This window comes from Onychomys torridus, chromosome 2, assembly GCF_903995425.1.
Source record: "Onychomys torridus chromosome 2, mOncTor1.1, whole genome shotgun sequence".
In the NCBI taxonomy this organism is placed as follows: domain Eukaryota; kingdom Metazoa; phylum Chordata; class Mammalia; order Rodentia; family Cricetidae; genus Onychomys; species Onychomys torridus.
In genome coordinates this window covers 81,768,680-81,781,447 of record NC_050444.1, presented here as the reverse complement: position 1 = coordinate 81,781,447, position 12,768 = coordinate 81,768,680, and the positions used below count along the sequence as shown (strand labels likewise).

General features: G+C 48.1%; 1 protein-coding gene across 6 annotated transcripts in view; it reads left to right on the top strand.

Annotated features, from left to right (window-relative positions):
- Whrn (whirlin) overlaps positions 1-12,768 on the top strand; it is an 87,385-nt gene that overhangs the window by 51,667 nt on the left and 22,950 nt on the right. The gene's annotated exons all lie outside the window — the stretch shown is intronic.

Below are 12,768 nucleotides of genomic sequence, written 5' to 3'. Positions count from 1 at the left end.
GGTCTGCAAAAGTGGGGTCATGGGTGTAATACTGTGACATAGCGCTTGCCTGGGATCCAAGAGGCCCTGGCTTCGATTCCCAGTACCACTACATCAGTCATGGTGGCACACACCTATAATTCCAGCAGTCCACAATCATCCTCAGTTACCTAGAGACCATGAGGCCAGCCTTGGCTACATGAGATCATGTCTCCCCACCACTGCTCTCCGCCCCCCCCCCCCCCCCCCACTCCCAGCACAAGCTCCAACAAGATGGCTTAGCAGGTAAAGAGGCCTCTGCAGCCAAGCCTGATGACCTGAGTTTAATCCTAGAGCTCAGGGCGAAATGAGAGAACCGACTCCAGCAAGCTGTCTTCTTCCCTCCAAACATGCATTTCTGTACAGGAGTGTGTGTACACACAAAAAATAAGTAAATAAAATAAACAAATATTTGTAATTAAAAGTGTAAGATGATAATGTTGTTTTAAACACTAAGTTTATAATTGCTTATTACAGCAGCTGCAGGTCACTCATACAGAGCAAGCTACACATCCTGCACCTGTTCTAGCCCAGGCCTGGGCTCTGTTCTTCCCTACTCTCCACCATCCAGTGCTGGCCTCAGTGTGCTGCTTTCTTCCTGGTAACAGTTGGGTGACGTGCACTTGGAAGGACAGGGCCACATCCTTTCTAATGACCTAGCACAGAAACAGGATCTGTGAGTGATGTCATGATGCTCCATTAGCTTGGAAGGCTTTTTTTTTTTTTTCCAAGTGTTTACCTTGAAATAGTGTTAACCTTAAAAACTGTGGCATGAGAAAGATGGCCCAGCAAGCAAAGAGTTTTCTGCACAAGCATGTGGACATGAGTCATGGCCACAGGAAACCTGAATGTAGCCAGTGAGTCTGTAACCCCAGCACCAGGAGGCAGAGGGAAGAGAATCCCAGGGGCTCACTGTCTAACCCATCTACAGAAATGGTATGCTCCATGTTCAGTGAGACTCTGCCTGAAAGAGAAAGGAGAATTGAAGAAGACACTGACATTGACCTCTAGTCTGCACGTGCACATGCAGGAGAGTACACGCAGGCACACACACACACACACACACACACACACACACACACACACACACACCACTGTAAAGAGCTCCGTAGGATCATACATCTCACACTGCTATATTTCCAAATGCTTCTGTGTCTTTTTATCTCCATCTCCTAACAGCATGGACAATCACTTAGTACACTGTCAGGACAGTGAACAAAAGCAGGAAGTCTAGCCATGGGCCCCTCTATCTTTATTACACTGTGTGTGTGTACGTGTGTGCGTGTGTGCGTGTGTGCGTGTGTGTGTGTGTGTGTGTGTGTGTGTGTGTGTGTGTGTGCATTATATGTGCGTTTCACCTGGTGCACCTTCTTGCAGACCTACTTTTTTTTACTTATGTAAAAGGTCTCCTTTTGCACTTCAGTCTGTTAATGTGCAGGAAATCGTTTGTGTCTCTGCACAGTGACCTCCATCTTTTTTTGTTTGTTTTGTAGCTATAGTTCTGTACCATGGTTTACTTGGCCATTTTCTCTGCACAAATATTTAGTCTGTTTTCCTTATTTTTGCAAGTGCTAATGCTGCCCCAGTGAGTGGCCATGTGTTCATGTATTTTCTTTTGGAAGTATGTTTGCATGAGAAATTTCTAGAAAGGAGCTTCTAAGATATGCCATCCTGAATTCCCAGTAGGGTTTGTCAGAGTCGGCTTGTTTCTGCAGCTGTGACACATACTGTCGGTACCTGTTCAATCTCTCTCCAGTGTGATGGGTTATAAATTATATCTCGGTGTAGTTTTACTGCGCAATTTTCTCATTATGAGTGAAATTGAATGTGTTTTCATATGCTTATGGGCCATTTTGTCATTTTTGTGATTTGTTTATATCTTGTTTTGGATCCCACCCACCCCCACACACACACACACATACACACACAATTTAAGCATTCTTTAGCCTTAGGAGTAATTGACCTTTACCTGTGATGCATATTACACACACCCTGGCCTTGTGTCTCAGCCAACTCAGGCTGTATGCAGAGTGACCTAAACAATGGACGTTTATTTCCTCAAGTTTTGGAAATTGGTAAGAGCCAGATTGTGTGGTTGGCTGATTTGGTTCCTGGTGAGACTGATTTTGTGGCTGGTTACTCTCCAGGTCCCCATGTGGCCAAGAGAGGATTCTGTTGTATCTTCATCTTCCTAGAAGGACACCAGCCCTTTCGGATTGGGTCCTCGCCCCTCTGACCTCCCTAGCTTCGTCTCTTTTGCAAAGGCTCTGTTTTCTTCACGTGAAGTGTCTAGTCCCGCTTCCTGTCCCATTTCTGCTTTCTGTTCTGCTAAGACGTGAGGAGGAGGGTGTCTGGCTGCACACTTCTGGCACCACGAAGCTGTCTGCTGCCCTGCCTTCTGCTCCAAGGTAGACTGGACCCCCTTAGACTGTGTGGTGGTTTGGCTCCCCTAGGCTCAGGCCATGGGCTCTGTTCTTCCTTAATAGACTTTTGACCTCTACGTCTGCAAAACTGGGGCCATGGGTAGTTCAGTGGCATAGTGCTTGCCTGGCATACAGAAGGCCCTAGCTTTGATTCCCAGTACCACTACATCGATCATAGTGGCACACACATGTAATTCCGCCAGTCCTCAATCATCCTTACTTACCTAATGTTTATTTATTTATTACATCTAAAGATAAAAACTGCCTTTCCTGGAAGCATGGGCTTGTAATTCCAGCTACTCTGGAGGCTGAAGCAGACAGATCTCAAACTCAAGTCCAACCTGGCCTACATAGTGAATTCAAGGCTAGCCTGGGCAACTTAGGGAGACTGTATTCCCAGAGGTATGGCACTTGCCTAGCATGTGAGTGTCTGGTTCGATGCTCAATACTTAAAATAAAAGGTAATTAATGAATTGAATTTAATTTTAAAATAATAAATGTATTATTATTTATACTTTTAAATGATTTCTGACTAATACATTTTGTTTTGTTTTGTTTTGTTTTTTGAGACAAGGTTTCTCTGTATGGCACTGGCCATCCTGGAACTCACAAGAGATCTGCCTGGCTCTGCTGGGATTAAAGGTGTGCGCCACCACCGCCCAGCATGTTGTTTTTTTTGTTTGTTTGTTTTTTTTTTTTTTTTTGAGACAGTGTTTCTCTGTGTAATAGCCTTGGCTGTTCTGAAACTTGCTTTGTAGACTAGGCTGGCCTTGAATCCACAGAGATCCACCTGCCTCTGCCTCCCGAGTCCTGGGATTAAAGGTATATGTCACCACTGTCTGGCTAATTATTTTATTTTAAAAAACTAATACACTTGTTTTGAGGGCTAATATTAGAGAAAAATTGAGCCTCCAGTACAGAGTTCTCATGCTGTGCCCCTTCCCTGCCTGTGTGTGGAGTTTCCTCTACAGGTGTTATTTTTTATTCTATTGTGTGTGTTTCATTTTATTTTTGAGATGCTGGAAGAGCAGCCCAGGCCTCCTGCATGCGAGGCAGGTGCTCTCACTGAGCTTTCCTCCAGCTCTATTAGTATTAGTGCGTAAGAGACACACGTTATAATTAATGAGCCAGTGCAGTTTACATTATTGGCAGGAGCCTGTAACTTATATTCATGCTCACGGTTCTGTGGGTTTTGTTAGGTGAATAATGCCATGTAGTCAATTATTTCAGTGTCGTCCAGCATAGGTTCACCTCCCTAAAACCCTCCATGTTCCGCCTACCCTCCTTCCCCATTAGCCTCCTCCCTCTCCCATCTCCCCAGCCCCTCTGATCATCCCACTGCCTGAATATTTCTGTCTGTCTCCATCTTCCTATCTGTCTACGTTGTCAAAGAATTGGAAGCACGCACCACACAAGGTCGAGCCTTTTCCTTTATCACATTATTTTCTAACATATTTATTGAGACACAGCATCATGCATCGCTGTGAGTGTCCAGCCCAGCAGATCCACGTGGGTTCGCCACCTGCCATGATCAGCTTGGGGGAATAACGCTTCCATCTGCTCAGATGTGCCGGGGACCTTGATGACTCTTCTCTTTGCTGTTTTTAAATGGACTAAGGCCTGTTATAAGCAGTAGTTACTGTGTTACGACTCTGCAGTAAACATGGAAGGCCCTTCATGTATCATTTTATTTTCCACATGAACTTTTATGCTAACTCCTGATGAATTCTGGCTGCAGTTTTTACTAGGCTGCCATTGCAAAGAGTAAGCAAAGAGCTGCATTTGGGCAGTGCCCAACCCTCCAGCATAGGGGTTGCCTCTGCCTCTGCCCTCAGAATTCATTTCTGTTGATGTGGGATGACTTCAAGTCTGCTTCATATGGCACTGTACACTTCTTGTCTGTTCTTCGGGATTTGTCTCTGTTTCTATTACAAATGGGATTCCCCCTCCTATTGTGTCTTCCGACTGGTCACGGTCTGTGAAGACTGTGGACTTGAACTTGAGAACTGTGAGGTCCATTGAGAATCCCAAAGTGAGTCAGTAGGCTGCATCTAGGCTGTTGCCCTGGTGGACTGAAAGTCCAGGGGCCTGGGATACCAGCCTCTCACCTTGTACTCCAGAGTTTACCCTCCCTTCCTTCCTCCCTTCCTCCCTCCCTCCCTCCCTCCCTCCCTCCCTTCCTTCCTTCCTTCCTCCCTTCCTCCCTTCCTCCCTTCCTCCCTTCCTCCCTCCCCTCTTCCTCCTTCCCTCCTTTCCTCCCTCTCCCCCTCCATTCTTTCTTCATTCCATCCATGTGTGTGAATGCAGGCATACACATGCCTGTGTATGTGAAGTCTGGAGGATAAATAGAGATCAGGGAACAATTTTGGGGAGTCTTCCACTCTGCTTTGAGGCAGGGTCTCTTGTTTCTGCCACTGTGGCGTGTACTTTAGGCTACCTGGCCAGAGATCTTCCACGGAATTCCTCTCTCTCCATCTCCATCTGGTAGAAGTGTTAAGATTACAAGTGCACGCCACCACATCCAGCGTTTTTCATGTATTCTAGGGCTTGAACTCAGGTTGGCAGGCTTGGGTAGCAAGCACTTTGAACGACTGAGCCACCTCCCTAGCCCTCCAGTTTCCTTTCTTGTGGAATAAGAGGATTTATAATGAATTCCATTTCCCAGAGCCCTGTGCTTCCAGCAAAAACAAACAGTTTGTACGGTTTGTCTTCTCCCCTCTTTGCCATGCATGAGACTGAAAGTTCAGCTACTCTTCCCTGTTTCTCTCTGTGGAGCTGGGCTTCAAGTCCCCGCCTCTCGAAAGTCCAGGCCCTGTCAAACCTAACATTCACATAACAGGGAAATATCCCATGCTTGTCCGCAGGGCAAGGCCAGGGTCTGGTTCTCATTTCTCAGTTCTCTTAACCGCTCATGTATTCATCCCAGGGCTCTGTTGAACATTTTCTGGGTGGTACCATTCCAGACGGGCAGGACACTGGCTTTGAATCCTACCATCCAGTACGATCAGACAGTGACAGGCACTAGGGGGATGTCGGTGACTCCTGTCTTGGAGACGGTGCTATCTGAGCCAGCAGGCTCCAGATGAGGAGTAGAGGGAAGAGTGTTTGGGACAGAGGAACAGCATGTGCAGTCTTGAGGGGTGAAGTTCTGTGTGTTGACGACTAGCTAGCAAGTAGAACACCACTGAAAAACCATGGTAGGGAGCTGTGGAATGGAATGCCAGCTAAGGTCCCTTTAGAGTCAGGAATGGCTGGCACTTAGAAGCCACTGTATAGGGCAGGGTTAAGGAAGGAGTGACATGATCAGTTTTTGTTTCTTTCTGACACTTAAGGACAGTGTTACAGGTGGGTGAGGTTGGAGCATTGGGTCTGCTTTGGAGACACTGTGACTGGATCCAGAGTGAAGTTGGTACCATGAGGAGTCCAGAATCCTGTGGGAAAAAATAGACCCTGATACTGTAGCCAGTGGGTTAGGAGGCCAGGGCTTAGGAGCTGGGGAGCTTGGTAGAAAAGCAGGCTTACAGGAAGACACTGGGGAAGGGCTTGGTTTCAAGAGCTCCGTTTATTAAGGTAGCCGTCATAACAGGTGGTCAAAGAGATGGAGATTGTGTGCTGGGACTGGCTTTCATTTTACCTAATTCTAATTCATTTAAATGTAAATGAACTAGGAGGAGCAGAGCACGAGGAAACTATTCAGATTGCAGCGTATGAAAAGAATCTATGTTTAATAAAAGTGGGAAAAAATTAAAAAAATATAAATGCCGCAGTTGCTCTTAGGACATTGCGTTTTGGTGTTCCCTTCCAGGATGATGAGGTTAGATGCCTCCAAGTCATCTGAGTTGAAATGCTAAATGGTCTGATGTTCCACTGGGCTTGGAACAAGAGGTCATCCTTCCAGAGTTATCCTACTCTGCCACTGGCATGCTGGGCATCCCTGGGCAAGTGGTTTTACCTTTCTGATCTTCACTGCTCTCCTCTATAAAACAGAAAACGTTATCTAATATTTATCTGCCTTGGGTGGTGGGTTTGAGGTCAGAGCTAAAGAAAATAGGGAACTGGCCTGAGCCAGGCACTCAGAGGGTCCATATGGGGTATTCTCCCTGCATCTGACTCCTGGTGATTTTCCCTTGGAAAGTACCGGGAATGACCTCAAGGACCTAGCTCTAACCTTGACCCAATCTGACCTTAGCCCCCTATCTGACCTCAGGCTTCCCATGGTGACCTGAAACCTTCTATCAGGCCCTCCACGTGGAGATTACAGATTTGCCAAGGTTGCAAGAAGGGAGCAGGTGCCACAAGCTGGAATTCAGCCTAAATGCTCTTTGCCACCCACCCACTGCCTTTTCCATAGGTCCTGCCGGGGCCAGGACCCAAGTTTGTAGAGGTCCAGCTTGTGACCCTCTCAACTAGTCCTTACTCCCACCCCAGCTTCGCATTGACCTCAATCTTTCATTGTTGTTTCTTTAAATACGGCAAGGTTTGCCGACTTCTGAACTGTTGGGAAAAACTAATGTTGTCTCATTAAAACTGCATTGTTCACTTGTAGTGAAAGGGGGCAGGCCGAGTGGGGGCCCATTAAACTTTTATACCTGACATGGAAAACTATTAAAGATTCATAATTGCAATAAAACTCCCTAATAGAATGGGACAGCTAACTGTGGTGACACTGTAATCGGTGGGGCCTCACTTGGGACCCAAAGTCCACTTCAGTGGGTCCTCAGAGTTTGGTAGAGCCCTAGAGGATTCCTTTCAGTTCTGTGGCGCTCTGGGAAGGCTGAGGGACCGGAAGCAGGAAGCCCTGGGGTCCTTTCCCTGGGTGTCCCAAGAGGACGATCCTTCTCTCTCTGCTCAACACACGGATGGAGTTCTTGGCAAACTTCTTCCCCGACAACCTTCTCCAAGCCACTGCCACCCACCCCAGCTTCTTCCCGCTTCTCCTTTCTCAAGCCCTGTCACCAGCGTGAACAGAGTCCCTACTGCGTGTATGTCGTGAAGCCCAGGGTAGGCAGGGTACGAGGTGAAGGAAGGCAGGCTGGCTTGTTTGTTTCCCTGTGACAGTGCCTTGTTGGCAGCCCAGCCCAGCCTGAAGCTTGTGATGCTCCTGCCTCAGCTCCCAGGCACAGGTTGTATCTGTGCCTCACTGTGTCTGGCATGTCTTTTCTCTCCTTCTTCCTCTTCTTTGGAATTTCAAGTAAGAAGGTGACTGTCATTTAGAAAGCCCTGAGAACGTTATTTTACCCTAATGAACATTTTTCACAGTCTTAAAGAAAGTCAAGTTGCCGTTGGTGACCGTTCTTCTGTTGGAGCCCCTCCCTCCACAGACACACAAGAAACCCCCATTGTAGCGTCTGGTAATTAAAAGCTGGCAAATCTATAAAAGAGGCGGTGTGTGTGTGTGTGTGTGTGTGTGTGTGTGTGTGTGTGTGTGCAGACGAGAAACATTCTTGTGAGAGGCCCCTTATAGTGTGTCTTTTCTTAAAGGAGGGGTCAATGCTCAGTCAAGGGACAGTGCAGGCTGGGAATACAAGGCCACATCTCTAGTCTTGTCACATTCATTTCTGGGCAGAAGCCGAGGTGTCTGTAAACTGAGATGGCAATGGGAACGTCAGGGTGGTCAGCGCCAGAAGGTGGTCAGCCGATGTTGGAAGCAGAAGAGGTGGGTATATATGGTGGGGTGGGGGGGACTCTAAGGGATAGAATGGCAGGATTTAGTTGGTGAGTGAGTGATGAGGGCATCTGAATAAACAGGAGTCTTCAGAGGTACAGCTAACACAAATTGAGTGCTGACTGTATGTAGGGAGTCTCCTGTGCTCTCCATATGGCTATCCTGTAAGTGTTTGTTGAACATCTAATATGTGCTGTTTGAAGTATGGGAGACATAGTATGGGCATGCTGACTCAGGAGTAGCAACTGATATTTCTGAGTTTTCCAGAGGTGGTAACTGGGAAATGAGTTAACTCATATGTACAGCAGGTAAATATCAGAATCTGGAATTGGACCTAGACTCTGAAGCCCCCTTCAAAAACCATGTTCCCAATGATCTGTTACACAGCAGTCCAGGTAGCCAGATCACCAGGATGTTGTTCCCATTTTGAGTGTTTAGGCTTAGAACCATGGAAATACCTTTCTCAGGTCTCTTGGAGGCTGCATGAGTCACCCTGCTGCCTGTGAGGGCCACCTCCTTGGTGTTCCTGTGTGGGTCCCATACTGTAGGGTGTGAATCCTGCATCCTGGTGGCCAAGTTCAGAGGGAAGAAGAGCCCTGTCCGTGCCTGTGTTCCTCACTTTCTCAAAGCGCTAGAATATGAGCCTGCCACTGGGTGGCCTGGAGATGATGGAGCATGTTTCTCTATGCCTCAAAATGAAGGGCATTACCACGGCCCAGCTCTCCTCCTCCATCACTGGTGTCAAAAAGGGTAACCATGGTGACCAATAAAATAAAGCTGTCTTCCCTCATTTATCCTTCCCCATCCTTCTGTCAGTGCCCACAGCAAGCCAACCCATATTAGATGGTCCGTCACATTGCCTGTGGACCAGGATTGAGAGCGCCCTGCATTGGTTCCAGGGCTGGACTTTGCCATTGTTGCCATGTGTCCTTGCTGAGCCTCAGTTGCTCCACCAGTAGGAGACCCCAGGAAAGGTTGCGATGGTCACCTTGTTTATACACACAACATCTCACTCTGGGCTGGGAAGAAAGACTCACCTCTAGTGGACAGAGCTCATAGCTTTTCTTTGAGAGGGTGAGAATAATCTCCTCCAACTTCGTGACACAAGCCAAAGCAAGAGGAAGCAATGGGAAGATGGAATTCCCCATTTCCCTCCACCTCTAGTGACACACCTCCTTCAACAGAGCCTCACCTACTCTAACAAGGCCACACCTCCTACTGCTTCCCAAATAGTTCCACTCACTGGAGACCAAGCATTCAAACACGCGCGTATGGGGCCCACTCTTGTTCAGACACCACACCTTCCTACAATGAGAGGGCCCGAGGGAGTAAAGGAACCTAGACAGTAGAGTGACTTGACCAGGCCAGAGGCTGGGGAGGGCATCATGGCGGGCCCAACCCTAACCCTTCAAACATGGTAGTTTCCAGCTTAGCCCTGGAGGAAGAGGCCAAAAAGGGATGAGGGAATTGGGCTCATTGGCCTCCATCTGGGTGACCTGTGTCCCACTCCAACACCCTGCTGTTCTCCAGTTGGATGGCACAGAATCCCTGTCACCTCTGCCTCCTCTCGCAGGGACAGGCTTATTCAGCAGGCCCGAGTGAGCATGCTCAGCCAGTCAATCTGAGATTCCAACACGGATACCCAGGGTGTGGGTGAAGCCTGCACTGCGCTTGACCGCTCACAAGCTCGGACTGTAGAAGTGGTAGGCTCTGAATCCAGGCTAGGGGAAGGACTGACATTCAGAACTACAATCAGCAGCTGGTCCCTATAGGTGATGTATAGCCTCTATTGGACCTTCCAGGCCTAAACTGTAAACATCAGGAGTTTCATGTAATCAAGGAGTACCACTGAGAGGACTTGGGGGGTGGCCCTGGATACTGGGGACACGCATTCATGATTCTAAGTATTTGCCACTTATCTGAAGCTCCCATTTAACAAGGTGACCTGTGCTTTATCTGGCTTCCAGTCCAGCCTCATAGGCCTAGGAACGGGCTTGTTCTTTCCTGGCCATCTCCCGGTGGGATCCAGAGCCAGGCTCTCCGAAGCATGCCTGGACACAGCTGCTCTCCCAGACACAAGTGCCTTTAATTAAACTGCAAGCTGTAATAAAGCATGTGGAAAGGAAGATTGAAAGTTGAAGTTGCAGAGGGGCACTTATGAAAACAAGACACTGGAATGTAAGAGGTACAGCCTTGGCCGTGGCTCCTCCCATGGCTCTTTCGGTGGCTCCGGAACAGTGTCATGACATCTGCGGGTGCTGCCTGACAGGCTCTGAGCAAATGGCCATGGAGGACGGTCACTTTCCCTCTGCACAGTAAGGCTAGTGCATGAGCAGCTCTCCTGGGCTGGGCTTCAGAGGAGGCCAAGAGAGGTGGGCCAAAGTAGAACTGACCAGATCCAAGCCACCACGAGAAAGCTGCACTTCCGAGCACTTGCTGGCAACACCCTAAGGCAGTGTGGGGTCTTGTCCCACATTCTTTATTGGGAGCCCAGTGGGCTATCTGCATTCTCAGATGCTCAGTCTTCTAACTAGGGACTGTCCTTGCCAGTGGCAAGGGAGAGAGACTTGTCATTGTGGGTGGTACCAATGTTTGGTGGGGTATAGAGACAGGCCCAAATAGCTAGCCATTTGGAGGAGGACAATCCTGGTCCAAGGCCCCAGTCACATCCACCCGAGGAAAGCAGGGCATGAAAGCTACTGGGAGGGCGGCAGGTTGTAGGGCTAGGTCATATGGCATAGCAATAGCAGGGACAGGACTTGAACCTGGGTCTGATAGTCTCTGAAGCCCTTTCCCACATGTTTACAGTCTCCTGCATGGTGACTGTGGTCATTTGAATATGAACCCACAGAGATGAAATGTTGTCGCAGGAGCCACCAGATGAGCAGGTGGGGACCCAGGAGAGAGGCCTCCATGGGTGAAGGAAGGGGAAGAGTGATTGAGACTTGCTGGAGAGCTAGCTGGAGAAATACAGCGTAGGTGGTTGGGTCAGAGTCAAGGACTGGCTGTTGTAGGCAGAGTTAAGGAAGGTGGCTTTGTGATGAGCTGGGTTGGAAGCCAAGCCATGTGGTACCCTGGCAGCAACTGGCTGCAGGAATAGAAAGCAAATGGGCCTTGGGCCAGATTGACCCAGGTTTGCACCATGTAGCTCCCCTCACTAGTGCTGTGACCACAGGTGAACATCCTGTTGTCTAACTTTTCCTGCGGAGAAATAAACAAATACCCCTTCCTCCCTACATACGGCATCAATGACAAACCAGAGAAACAGTTTCTCCAAGGTCTAGTGAACCAGTAAGCTCACTGACGTTACTTACAGAGGCATAAATGACTCCGAGGCAGCCACATCACCGAAAAGCACACCCCCACAAGCAGCTTGGGCCATGGATGAGTCTGACTCCCCCACTATTGATAATGTATGCACAGACAGAGGGAAAGAAATCTAGCTGAGACTAGCCAGCAGGTGGGCTGGCTACCCTTCAGGTTACAGCAGGCCTTGTGTCATATCCATGGGCTTGAGAATGTCCTGAGAGAGAAGGAGATCCATTGAGTCCCCACCCTTCCAAGTGATCCAGTGTTCCCCATTGCACACTGCAGTATCTTCCTCCTGCCTCTTCTGGCTTTGTTTCAGGCTTGCTTTTATTAGGGAGCTAGTGTTTTGTCTCTGTCTTTTTTTTAAGGTTGATTGATTTTTTTGTTTGTTTATACAATATTCTGTCTGCATGTATTCCTACAACCCAGAAGAGGGAACCAGATCTCATTAATGGTTGTGAGCCACCATGTGGTTGCTGAGAATTGAACTCAGGTCCTCTGGAAGAGCTGCCAGTGCTCTTAACCTCTGAGCCATCTCTCCAGCCCTGTCTCTGTCTTTTCATCTTTTCATTTTAAACATGCTTGCTTGTCTCTTTTATATTACAAAATAAAACTGCCTGCTTGTCATAAGATGCTGAGCAGTGTGTACTCCTACAGTGAGAAGCTGGGTGTCTTGGTTATTTTGGGTTTTGGTTTTGTTGTTGTTGTTGTTGTTGTTGTTGTTTAATAAATTAAAGTGTTGCTGACATTCTAAAGTGACAAAAGAATGTGAGCTAGGGTTACTCTGATATTTTGTTGTACTCTAATAAAACTTGCCCAGAGATCAGAGGACAGAGCCAACCACAGAGTTAAACATAGAGATCAGGCAGTGGTGGCGCACACCTTTAATCCTAGCACTTGGGAGGCAGAGATTTGTTTGGATCTCTGTGAGTTCAAAGACATCCTGGGTTACATGAAATTGATTCAGTCTAGGAGAGAAACAGAGCCAGGCAGTGGTGGCACACGCCTTTAATCCCAGCACTTGAGATCTCATGCCTCTGCTCCCAGTATTTGGGAAGCACACATGCCTTTAATCCCAGCACTTGAGATCTCATGCCTCTGCTCCCAGTATTTGGGAAGCACACATGCCTTTAATCCCAGCTCTTGAGATCTCATGCCTCTGCTGCAGTATTTGGGAAGCACACATGCCTTTAATCCCAGCTCTTGAGATCTCACGCCTCTGCTGCAGTATTTGGGAAGCACACACGCCTTTAATCCCAGCTCTTGAGATCTCACGCCTCTTGATGGGAATTGGCCCCCCCCAGCTCTAGGACTAAGTGAAATGGCTGGGTGGAGACAGGAACTAGTGCCTTT